The 12,492-nt window shown below is 42.5% G+C and overlaps 1 long non-coding RNA gene across 1 annotated transcript; it reads right to left on the bottom strand.

The window, feature by feature from the left end:
- Window positions 1–813: 813 nt before the first annotated feature.
- LOC116528329 lies at window positions 814–12,191 on the bottom strand. Its single transcript, XR_004258986.1, has 3 exons — window positions 11,803–12,191; window positions 6,942–6,945; window positions 814–824 (listed from the first exon to the last, which is right to left on the bottom strand). It is a non-coding gene; the product is annotated as an uncharacterized LOC116528329 (long non-coding RNA).
- Window positions 12,192–12,492: the final 301 nt, after the last annotated feature.

The following is a 12,492-nucleotide window of genomic DNA, read 5'->3' as shown; positions in this document are numbered from 1 at the left end:
TATTTACTTATTTCTGTATCCCCAGGATCTAAGTAACACCTGAAATAGACTAAATGTCCACTAAATATTTCAATGCCTCTCTCATTGATTCTGATTATGCATGTGATAACCTCATATTGTTTTTAAAAATACCCAAAGTAGATATAAATGATTAAACTTAGTAAGTGGAAAGTTTTCCAAAATTCTCCATAAATAATCATTATGAACACTTTAGTGACATGCTCCTGTACTAGTGCTTCCTAATCTTACACTGTTGACATTTTTGGACCAGATAATTATCTGTTGTAGAATGACTGGCCTCTGTAGCACTCCCCCAGCTGTGACAGCCAAAAATACTTGTAGACATTGACAAATGTCCCCCAGAGGACAAAATTGTATCCTGCCACTCCTTCCTACTTCCCTGTGCCCCACCCTGTTGAGGAGCGCTGCTCTATATACATCCACAGAGTGAAAGTGAAGTTGAAAACAAGTAAACAAGGGCAAGAAAGAGGAGATCGTGATACATAGATGCAGGTATCAACAACTGTTTATAATTGGTTAAATGTAAATTAAGATGCCTGTTCCCTGATTTCCAGTCTTGTGTGAGCTTTGTTCACTTATTCAATCTTTATTTCATTCCCCCAAAATTTATTAAATACCTATGATGTGCTAGGAACTGTGCTCATAGATATATTTTCAACAAACTAATTGTAACTAAATATCTATTTCAGCCCCTGAAAATGAAGGTAGGGAGTGACAACAAATCCCCAGGTTCTAACTGGTTACACCTCAGTCTCTTACAAGCACATCCCTCTTAACTCTGACCAGCTCCCATACACCTCCATCTGCCATACTGATCTGCCATAGTGGGCCAAGAAGAGAGAAAGAGGAAGAAAAGGAGAGAGAAAAAGGAAAATGTGTTGCTTACTGCCCCTGCCTTTATTGAGATGGACAGCTGGAGTAAACACCATCCAGAAAGACTGGGACTCTGGGTCCTCTCAAACCCAGCACACCAGCACCATGAATACCAGCCCCCAGCAAGAAATCTCTAAGCACTTTGTAAGTATTCATCGCCTAAACATATTTAATTCCCAGTCTTGCCCAACTCATTTCAGTCTTAACTGTTTAACTAGGCTGGTCTCTGAGCAGACTCTGTGGCTGCCCTGAAATCAGGTTACTGGCACAGCCTGTAGATATTGACTGATTCAAAGATTACAGTTGAGCAAACAGGGGTATGTTAATTTTTAATTTCACTTTGTTGATAAGTCGGGCTTCCTCTTTGTCCTATAACCAATAATAACCTGGTCAGGAGAAACATGCAATCCTTGCCCTGCAATGAAAGTCCACTTGTCTGGCCTTCCTGGCCCTAGCTGGGTTTTTCAAAGGAGCTCCCATATTGGTTTGGCCTCAGTCAATTGTTAAAGAATTGAGGGACTCCTGAGTTGCACAACCCTGGATCAATGTGAGACCCAAGCTGAACAGCATGGTACTCTTAAGAATTAAAGCGGAGACCCAGAGAAGATCTTTGAGGTTTGGGCTTTGGGGTAGGAATCGGGTTTTTCTTCTAACAAAGAAGAGACTGACAGAGAAAGTGTTTCTTTCATGGCTTCCAGCTCACGATAAGTCATCCTCATTCTGGAACCAAGGTTGTTCTCAAAGATGACTTTACCACAGTGCAACATGAGGACAGAAAACAGGAGCCATGTATCTACCTCATCACATAAGAGCCCTCTGTTTGCTAAGTCTCTTAGTTCATACAACCACAGTACCATCCTGGGAAATAATTGCCAGTACTCCCATTGTATAAAGAAGGAAAGGATAATTGACCTGCCCAGATTTGCATTTTATATCTCTAAAGGGTGCAGTCACTAAATACAGTAATCTGTCACATTTTTTTTCTCTTCCTTTTTTTTTTTTTTTCTGTTGCTTTTAGGGGCCAAAGTGGCTTCAGTTTGAAACCATGATGAATTTAATATAAATCAAGAAAAGCAACAGAAGCAATTTTTCCCATCTGGAATGGAGTATATTCTTCTGTTTTTATGCTATTTGTCTACCCTGTCACTAACTGCAGAGAAAACATTCTAAAAACTGCCCTTTGTGGCCTCAAGCCATTTCTCTGGAGCTCTTTGACTTAAAAAAAAAAAAATGATCCAGAGAAATAAAAAATGTGGTCAGAGCCTGAGTGACATTTAAGTCAAAGACTTACTGAGCAGGGAATCATTTAGTGGGTTATTTTAAATAATTCAATCCAGAAAAATACTGGTTGAATATATATATATGTATATGTGTGTGTGTATATATATATATATATATATATATATGTCTTAATCAACTTCATTCACAGATGTTGGTAAGTGACTAAAAAAAGGAAGGGAAACTGTTCAATGCTTAAAGATGAATGTACCAAATTATACAAGCCCCACAGAATTTGAGAACTGGAAGGGGACTAAGAAATCAGTTAGTCTAGTAAGTCAGGGCTTGCAATCTTTCTCTGGGGAGGTACTTCTGAGTTCCCTTACATTTTATGATCATCAGAGACACAATTCTTCATACAGCTAGAGAGGAGAAGGTGGGGTTTTACTGAGCATATAATGTTATCATCCTTCCACTTTGAGGATTCCCAAGTCTTCTCATTGCCTAGGGGAGTATTTCTGTGGGACATTAGTACTGTGGATTCTTCTCTACAAAGGTTTCCAGGGTCACACCTGTTTAGGAAATGCTGTGCACTACATCCAACTTTGGACATTTGCAAAGTACACCTGCATAATAAATGCTGTTGCACTGAGTGAGAAGTCCCAGAATTTTAAAAACCTCATTAATTTTGCTTAAGCCAAGCCTCCAAGCTTATTTTTATGATCATATCATGTAGGATATAGCTGCAAGTGACAGAAACCCTGACTCAAAACTGGGATAAACAATAAGGACTGTTTGTGATGCTTACAAACCAGATGTTCAGAGAGGTAGGACAAGCTTGGGAGATTTGCGTCCACATTTTTCTACTCTAGCACCTTCATCTTCAGGCCAGTCATGGATAACAGTTACAAGCATCACACTCAGGCCTGACAGAGGAAACAGAAGGATTGTTTCTTCATGTGGCCTCTCTTAGGAGAGAAGAAAGTTTCTCACAAGCTCCCTGGTGTCTACTCAAGTCTCACTGGCCAGATCAGGTCACATATCCACTCCTGAACCAATCACTGACCAAAAAAAAAAAAATAGCATTTTCCTCTGACCAATCCCTCTTAAGCTGGAGGTGGGCCAGCTTCCCTAAAGCATGAGGCTGCATGGAGGAGGCATGGATTCCTGAAAAACACTGGAGGTCTGTAAGGAAGGCAAAGAGGAGAATGGGTAAGCAGCCAGCATTGTTCGCTGAGACTGGAGATGCCTTTTTACACCTAACATGCTGTGGTGGTTAATTTTATGTGCCAACCTGACTGGGCCACAGGGTTCCCAGACATTTGGTCAAATGTTATTCTGGGCGTGTCTGTGAGAGTGTTTTGGGATGAGGTTGATATTTGAAGTGGTGGGCTAAGTGAAGCAGACAGCCCTCCCTAATGTGGGTGGGCCTTATCCAATCAATTGAAGACCTGAATAGAACAAAAAGGTTAAGTAAAAGGTAATTCCTCGCACCTGACTGCTGGAACTGAGATATTGGTCTTTTCTAACCTTCAGTTTTGTACCAAAACATCAGGTCTTCTTGGGTTTCAAGACTGCTGACTTTTGGACTGGAACTTATACTATCAGCTCTCATGGTTCTCAGGCCTTTTGACTCAGACTGCAACTGGACATTGGCTCTTCTGGGTCTCCAGTTTACAGACTGCAGATCTTGGACTTTTCAACCTGTAATTCTTCAAGATGAGTAAACAAGTAAGTACATAAATAAATAACATTGATTCTGTTCTCTGGAGAAGAGAGCCAGTAGTCTGTTTCTCAATATACAACTATGTTAAGGTTCCTCAGAACTTAAGTTCCTCCAAACACTTTGAAAATGCTATAAAGCTTTCTTAGGTAGAGTCCAAATTTTCTAATATAGCATGCAAAGCCCATTATGGCTTGATTCCCTACTTTTTTCTAGTCTGGTGTACTGTTCCACCAAACAAAATGTTATTTCAGACTCTTGTGCTTTGGCACATACTAGTCTCTCTGCTAGTTGCCCCTTTCGCATCTATCAAATCTAAAAACCTGGGAAAGTTACCTAAGCTCTGTGCCTCAGTTCCCTTTCCAGAAAGTGGAGCTCATAGAAATAACTACCTCATTGGTCATTATGAGGATTAAATGAGCCAGTATCTGCATGAACTTTGAACAGTTCCTGGCACATAGTAAGTGCTCAATACACGTCAGGGATCATTCTGTAATCCCACTGCACTTTGTGCATTCCTCAATGAAAACACACTCCATGCAGTAATAAATTATTTTCTTGTATATACATCTCTCCAACTAAATCACAGAGTCTTCAAAGACAGGAATATCATATTGTTTCTTTTTGATTCTCTCAGATTTAACACAATATGTGGTTCTTGGCTATGATCAACAAGTGCTTAGTGAATGAATAGCTGGATGATCTTCACACCTAAAGAAACTGAAATTCCAACAAGGTAAAATAAGTTGCACGTCACACAGACAGACAAGAAGTGCCAGTACTTGAAATCCGGGTCTCCCAGTTTCTGAAACCAGGAACTCCATCTAGCACCTAATGATTGCTTCCCACTAGGTGACAGCATTCCTGTAATTCAATTCAACAAGTCTTTCTTGAGAACTTACTATGCACCAGACACTCCACTGGGGACTGGGGATGATGAAAACTCAATCCCTACCCTTGAGGCCTCAGGCAGCCATCATCTGAATCCAACCCTCTGGCTGGCCTCCCTGCCTCCAGACCACTACCCCTGCCACCCAGTCTTCAAGGCATCATCAGAATTATTGCTTGGGTTTACATGCTCCGAAAGCCATAGCCTCTGGGAATAATGCCCACATTTCTGGTCTGCCACCACCATAACTCATCCATAATCTAACTTCATTATATTAGTCCATTCTCATGCTGCTATAAGGACATACCCAAGACTGGGTAATTTATAAAGGAAAGAGTTTTAATTGATTTAGAGTTCTGCAGGGCTGGGGTTGGGCCTCAGGAAACTTACAATCATGGTGGAAAAGGAAGCAAACACATCCTTCTCCACCTGATGGCTACAAGAAGTGCAGAGTGAAGTGGAGGAAAACTCCTTATAAAACCATCAGATCTCGTGAGAACTCACTCGCTATCATGAGAACAGAATGGAGGTAACTGCCCCCATGATTCAACTGCTTCCCACCAGATCCCTCCCACGACACACGGGGATTATGGGAACTATAGTTCAAGATGAGATTTGAGTGGGCACATAGCCAAACCATATCATTCCTCCTCTGGCCTCTCTCAAATCTCATGTCCTCACATTTCAAAACACAATCATGGCTTCCCAACAGTTCCCCAAATTCTTAAGTCATTTCAGCATTAACTCAAAAGTCCAAGTCCAAAGTCTCATCTGAGACAAGGCAAGTCCCTTCTGCCAACGAGCTTGCAAAATCAAAAGCAAGTTAGTTACTTTCTAGGTACAATGAGAGTACAGGTATTGGGTAAATACACGCATTCCAAATGGGAGAAATTGGCCAAAATGAAGGGACTATAGGCACTATACAAGTCCAAAACCCAGTGGAGCAGTCATATCTTAAAGCTCCAAAATGATCTCCTTTGACTCCATTTCTCACATCCACGTCTTGCTGATGCAAGCGGTGGGCTCCCACGGCCTTAGGCATCTCTGCCCCTGTGGCTTTTCAGGGTACTTAGGAAACTTACAATCATGGTGGGAGAAGCCAGCTCCCTCTCCTGGCTGCTTTTATGGCTGGTGTTGAGTGTCTACAGCTTTTCTGGGTGCACAGTGCAAGCTGTCAGTGGATCTACCATTCTGGGGTCTGGAGGACGGTCTCTTCTCACAGCTCCCCTAGGTAGTGCCCCACTGGGGACTCTGTGTGGGGGCTCTGATCCCACATTTCCCTTTTGCACTGTTCTAGCAGTGGTTCTCCATTAGGGCTCCACCCCTGAAGCACACCTCTGCCTGGACATCCAGGTATCTTCATACATCTTCTGAAATCTAGGTAGAGGTTCCCAAACCTCCGTTCTTGACTTCTGTGCACCCACAGGCCCAACACCATGTGGCAGCTGCCAAGTCTTAGGGTTTACACCCTCTCAAGCAATGGCCTCAGCTTTATGTTGGCCCCTTTTAGCCACACTAGACACAGGACACCAAGTCCCAAGACTGCATAAAGCAGCAAAGCCCTGGGACTGGCCCAAGAAACCATTTTTTCCTCCAGGCCTGTGATCAGAGGGGTTGACATAAAGATCTCTGACATTGCCCTAGGGACATTTTCTCCATTGTCTTGGTGATTAACATTTGGTTCCTCATTACTTATGCAAATTTCTACAGCAAGCTTGAATTTCTCCCCAGAAAATGGATTTTTCTTTTCTACTGCATCATTGGCTGTAAATTTTCCACTTTTATGCTCTGTCACCTCTTGAATGCTTTGCTGATTAGAATTTTTTTTCTGCCAGATACCCTAACTCATCTCTCTCAAGTTCAAAGTTCCAAAGGGGGAAAGTTTTGGGCAGGGGGAAAATTCCACCAGTCTCTTTGCACAGCAAGAATGACCTTTACATCAGTTCCCAACAAGTTCCTTATCTCCATGTGAGACCACCTCAGCCTGGACTTTATTGTCCATATCACTATCAGCATTTTGATTAAAGCCATTCAACAAATCTCTAAGAAATTCCAAACTTTACCACATCTTCTTGTCTTCTGAGCCCCTTCAAATCTCTAAGAAGTTCCAAACTTTCCTACATTTTCCTATCTTCTTCTGAGGCCTCCAAACTATTCCAGCCTCTGCACACAGATCAAAAGTTACTTTCACATTTTCAGGTATCTTTATTGCAGCACCCCACTACCTGGTACCAATTTACTGTATTAGTCTGTTCTCATGCTTCTATAAAAACATATGCAAGACTGGGTAATTTTTAAAGAAAAGAGGTTGAATTGACTCAGTTCTGCAGGGCTGGGGAGCCTCAGGAAACTTACAATCATGGCAGAAAAAGAAACAAATGTATCCTTCATATGGCAGCAGAAAGGAGAAGGGCAGAGCAAAAAGGATTTTTCTGGATAGGAAAGTACAGGAGCACAGGCTCCTTTTGTGTGGAAGTGAGAGGAAACTTACAGGGGTATCCTGGGGTAGCCAGGACCATGGAATAATTGCCAGAAAATTACTTTAATGTCTTCAGAGTGGGAGTTACTGTGATGGAAAAGGATGTCTGGCTTTGTGACTTGGGCTTCACACAAAGCCTAAGGATGGTTGTGGGAGCCACAAGCATCAAGCTCTGGGCACATGGCACAGCGTACAGGTGTGATTAGAGGAGCTGAAACCTGCAAACTGGGTCAGTAGCCGGGCCAGGGCCATAACCACAGGGCAGACAAATGTCCTAAGCTAGCAAAGGCAGGACTTCAACAGCATGAGGCAGCAAGAAGCAATGGCAGTAGTGACCAATTAGACTTTTTGTTTGTCGTTTCATTTGACAAAAAGAAGTGTCTGGGATTCTTGTACAATTTTGAGAGCATAGAAAGAGGGAAACATAGTTTTAATGAGAACATATAGGATCTCCTGCCTTCCTACAGAAGTACTTGCAAGTTGACTGAGCATGGTGGCTCACACCTGTAATCCCAGCACTTTGGGAGGCTAAGGCAGGAGGATAACATGAGCCCAAGAGTTTGAGACAAGCCTGGGCAACCCAGTAAGACACCATCACTACTGAAAAAGAAAAAAAAAAAGCCGGGCATGGTGGCACATGCCTGTAGTCCCAGCTATTCAAGAGGCTCAGGCAGTAGGATTGCTTGAGCCCAGGTGTTGGAGGCTGCAGTGAGCTATAATTATGGCACTGTGTTCCAGGCTGCGCAACAGGGCAAGACCCTATCTCAAAAAACAAAGAAGTACTTGCAAGTGATAAAGCTGAAAGTATCTTAGCTGAGACATACACACTAAAGATTGGGTTGGATTTCTGAAAAGTATGTAACCTGATATAGTCATCAAAAAATTAATTCAATTCCACAAATGTTTATCCAGCAACTGCTCTATGACCTGGTAAGTAGTCAAGTTCAATTAACATTTTAGATCTTTCCTGTTTTTGCTGAGACTAACAATAATCTTAATATACAATTGTTTTATAAACATAAATTCCTCATTGAGTGGAGAAGTAAAAGAAAAAAGTATAGGAGTAAGTGGGTATCTGCATGTAGAAAAGATAAAAGATATCTTAAAAGATATTTTAAGTTAAGTGAGAAGGGGAGATACTGAACATCAGTAAAATAGTCCCCTGGCTTAAGATGGCCTTGGTGGAGGATATACTACAGGTTTCCAAGTGAGTTAGTAATCCAGCAGAAGGAACCAATAGCACTTAGTGACTGCAGAAAACCTAGACTTGAGGTCCGGCCAGAGAGGATTCAGTTTCACTGGCCATATTGGGAAATGAGTGGAATACATACAGCCGGGCCAAGCTAGACTTTGGAGCATGCCTACAAATTGCCTTTCTGCACGACACATATACCCTGAAATTCCTCACAGGGTTGTAAAATTTGGCTCTGGGTCATATGCTTTAGATGATTCACTGCAAAATAAGTTTAAGGGGGATGGAAAAACAAGGAGCCATGTCTTAGTTCTCAGGTCACAGACTAAAGAAGGAAAAGGCCTACGTTCCTTCAGTGGCTGGAAATGGGACTGACCAATGGTGAAAGAGGTAGCCTCCCATTAGAGGGTGTCCTAGTTAACATTATCATCAAAGAACTGACCCAGAGCTAACATCAGAATCCTATGTCTAGCAGAGGGAACACAAGGTCTTTTATAAGGAGCTAGTTGGGAGGGGAAGGTAAGTCACACTGCCCACCTTGGTGGGCTCCCAGCCAGCAGGGGAGGGCTGCAGCCTGGCTCTCCTCTTAGTGGGAGGTCCTTCCAATTCCCTCCTGAGCCTGAGTTGGCTGGCATCTGTGGGCTGAGAGCAAGACCTTTGAAGCAATGCACAGTTCTGAAATCTTAGCTTGCTGTCAAGACGGTCCCTGCAAAGGACACCTGAAGCAAGGACTGGCCAAGGGTGTGTTGACGTCAAGCTTCCACAGGGCCCAGACAATGAGGGCCCATAGACATCATCTGGGGAGTCAGGGTGGTCTGGCTTTCCAAGGCATTCATGGAATTAAAAGAGAAATGTCTTGGGAGTGATTGGTGGATGGTTCTAAGGATAAGAGGTGAGCATTAGGAGAAGGAGAAGGGTTAAGAAGTAATAATTATTGAATGTCTACAATGCAGTATTTTAAATACACATTATCTCTCTTAATCCTGACAAAATTCTATAAAGGGAAACGTGACCTTTCTGCATTTGACAAATAAGGAAGCAGGTTCAGAGACAGTGAGCTGCCCACACATGCTAGCCAGTGGCAGGGTCAGGATGCAAAGCCGTCTCTTGCTTTCAGCACAGCCCATGTTTTTCCCAATTAGACTGAAAATCTAATTCAACAACAACAACAAAAAGATATTAAATACCTGCTATGACCACAGTATAGATCTGGGCCCCGTGGGCACACATGAATATGTTCCTGCCTCACAGGCTAAAGGGAGAAGCAAGTCCTATAATTATAGTGGCTGTAAACTACTAGCAGTTAAAATAATCAATATTAACAACTCTTCAACTTCCTTTCACACCCCTCTCCCCTCGGTCACTAGTCTGACTAGACTGGCCTTTTGTTTGTTTGTTTGTTTGTTTTTGAGACAGGGTCTTGCTGTGTTACCCAAGCTGGTCTCAAACTCCTGGGCTCAAGCAATCCTCCTGCCTCAGCCTTTTGAGTAGCTGAGATTACAGGCGTGAACCACCACACCCAGCTACACTGACCTTTTTACAGCTCCACACAAGTCTTGCTCATTCCTGCCTCGGATTCTCTGCCTCAGCTCCTCCCTCTACCTACTCTGGCCTTCCCAGCTTCATGTCAGCATCTGAGTCCTTTCCTAGCCTCCCTTACCCGCTAAGGGTATACCCCTCAGCCTTTTCCCTTTCCTGGCTTTATTTTCTTCATAACACTTAACAGCAAGCTTTGATGTCGAATTGTCTAAATTAGATCTAAATTGATCTAAAGCCTGGTTTCAACATTTTCTAGCTGTGTGATCTAGGACAAATTACTAACTCCCTGAGCTTCCGCTTCCTATTTGTAAGCAGGTAATAATTGTATGTAGCTCAGGGGATTTTTGTGAGGACAAAAATAGAATAATTCATGAAAATAGAGCAGTGACTGGCACACAGAAAATGTTTAATACATACTACCTATTGTTGTTATGATTTGTTTGTTGTGTTTCCTCCTTACTCAAATGTAAGTTCCATGAAGGCAGAGACTTTGTTCATCATGAGATCTTCAGGACCTGGCATGTAGTAGGCCTACAATAAAGGTTTATGAATAGCTAACTTTCTGTGTCCCAGGAATGCCTTATTTCATTTAGGTCTCACAATAATCCCATGAGGCCAAAACCATTGTCATCCTCATTCTACAGATGACATTCAGAGAGGCGACATACATGTCTTAAGACCAGAAAGCCAAAAAATAGAGATCCAGGCTGCAAACCAAGTAGCTCCAAAGACAGCGCAATTACCTGCTCTGCTACACCACACAGCTCACAGTGGAATACTTTGGAAGCATCCACTGAACACAAGAGAGAACCAAATACTATGGCACTGGATCCGAGAGCGCTGCTCTGCTGTGGTCACTCAGAGCTCTCTGTACAGCTCAACCATTTCTTGATACTGGTGCCCAGCCTGCAAAACACCCTTCAGTGAGGGACAATCTGGAATGGTGCCTTTCCCACACATTAACACCTCCTGCAGCCAAGCTTGTTATCTTCAGAGAGGAGAGCCTCTGCAGAGTCCCACTACACCAAGTGTCATAGATGCCATTCCAAGGGTTACTATGGAGAGCCAGACTCTGCCCATGGGATAATCAGAAATGAAGGTGACAGACATCAGTTTAGACCCTAGTCACAAGGTACAGATGCAGGACTGTAGCTTGTTCACTTGATCCCCCAAGACTGGCACTGTGCTAGGAACATGTAGAGGCTCCGCAGATGCTTGCTGAATGAGTCAAAGAATTGCTGAGTTGGAAGACTAGGGTTTGTTTGTTAATATGTGACTTAGGCAAGTCATTTCTCCTCTTTGAACCTCAATTGCCCAATTATAAAATTGGAAAGTTGGACCATGTAAGTTATTCTATGATACTAGAGGTTCCTCAAGAAATATTTTTCACGAAAAAATGAAAATTCTAACTTCCTGGGAATCCATTCATCTTTGTTATTTGGGTATAAATTCGGATGCTGTGTAAATTTGAGAAAAGTGGGGGAGCTCTCTTAAAATCATTGTGAACTTCTGAACCAAACGATCAGTCGTGTTCCATGAAGCTCTGATTTTTTTTTCCAGTTTAATTTCCTGGTTATTCATAGCCTATTCCAAAGGGATAATGAAGTCAAACTGAAAAAAGTGAATTTAATTTCCACTTAGCTCCATCTCCAGGAAAAATTGTAATTCAGTTTGAATCCAAAGACCTGAGAATCAGAGACGAAGAGGGGAAAGTGTAAATCCTAGTCTTAGTCTGAAAGCAGAGACCCAAGAGCTCTAATGTCCAAGGGCAGGAGAAATGTACATTTCTGCATAGAAGGGAAAGCAAATTTGCCCTTATTCCACCTTTTTGTTCCATTCAAGTCCTCAGTGGGTTGGATGATGCCCACCTGTCACCAGTAGAGGGTTGTGACTGCAAGTTGTTCAGGTTCTTGGTGTTTTCAACAAAGAATTGAACAAAACACCCAGCAAAGCAAAGCAAAGAAAGAATGAAGCAACAGAAGAATCAAAGCATGGATTTATTGAAAGCAAAAGTACACTCCACAGTTTGGGAATGGACCCCAGCGGCGGCTCAAGGGCCTGGATACAGAATCTTCTTGGGTTCAAATGGCCTCTAGAAATTTCCCATTGGCCACTTGATGCTCGCCTTCTGTAACTGAAGTGGTAGCCCACAATCAGTCTGATTGGTTGTGAACAGCAACCATTCAGAGGCTGGAGTGAAGTTACAAAGTTGCAAACAAAGACTCCACACCCACTCAGTATGATTTGTTGCAGACAGCCAATCTCCCAGCTGCCAGACAGAAAAGGTCAAAGGGAGTCCTTTTGTTATTTAGGCTATTCTCCTGCCTCACACCCACATTGGTGAGAGCCATTTGCTTTGCGCAGTTTACCAGTTCACATGCTATTATTTTCTGGAAGAGAATAGCATTTGAAACACCTGGAAATAATATCTGGAAATGATATCTACTTGATATCTAGGCATCCCTTAGCCCAGTGAAACTGACACATAAAATTGAACCATCATATCCCCTCAGAACCTATTAATGTCAACTAATCTGTTAGACTAACAGACTAACAGA

Source organism: Sapajus apella, unplaced genomic scaffold (assembly GCF_009761245.1).
Source record: "Sapajus apella isolate SASKATOON/1434 unplaced genomic scaffold, GSC_monkey_1.0 scaffold58, whole genome shotgun sequence".
NCBI classification, from domain to species: Eukaryota; Metazoa; Chordata; class Mammalia; order Primates; family Cebidae; genus Sapajus; species Sapajus apella.
Note: the sequence above shows the minus strand (reverse complement) of the source record. Positions and strands in the feature narration are given on the sequence as shown.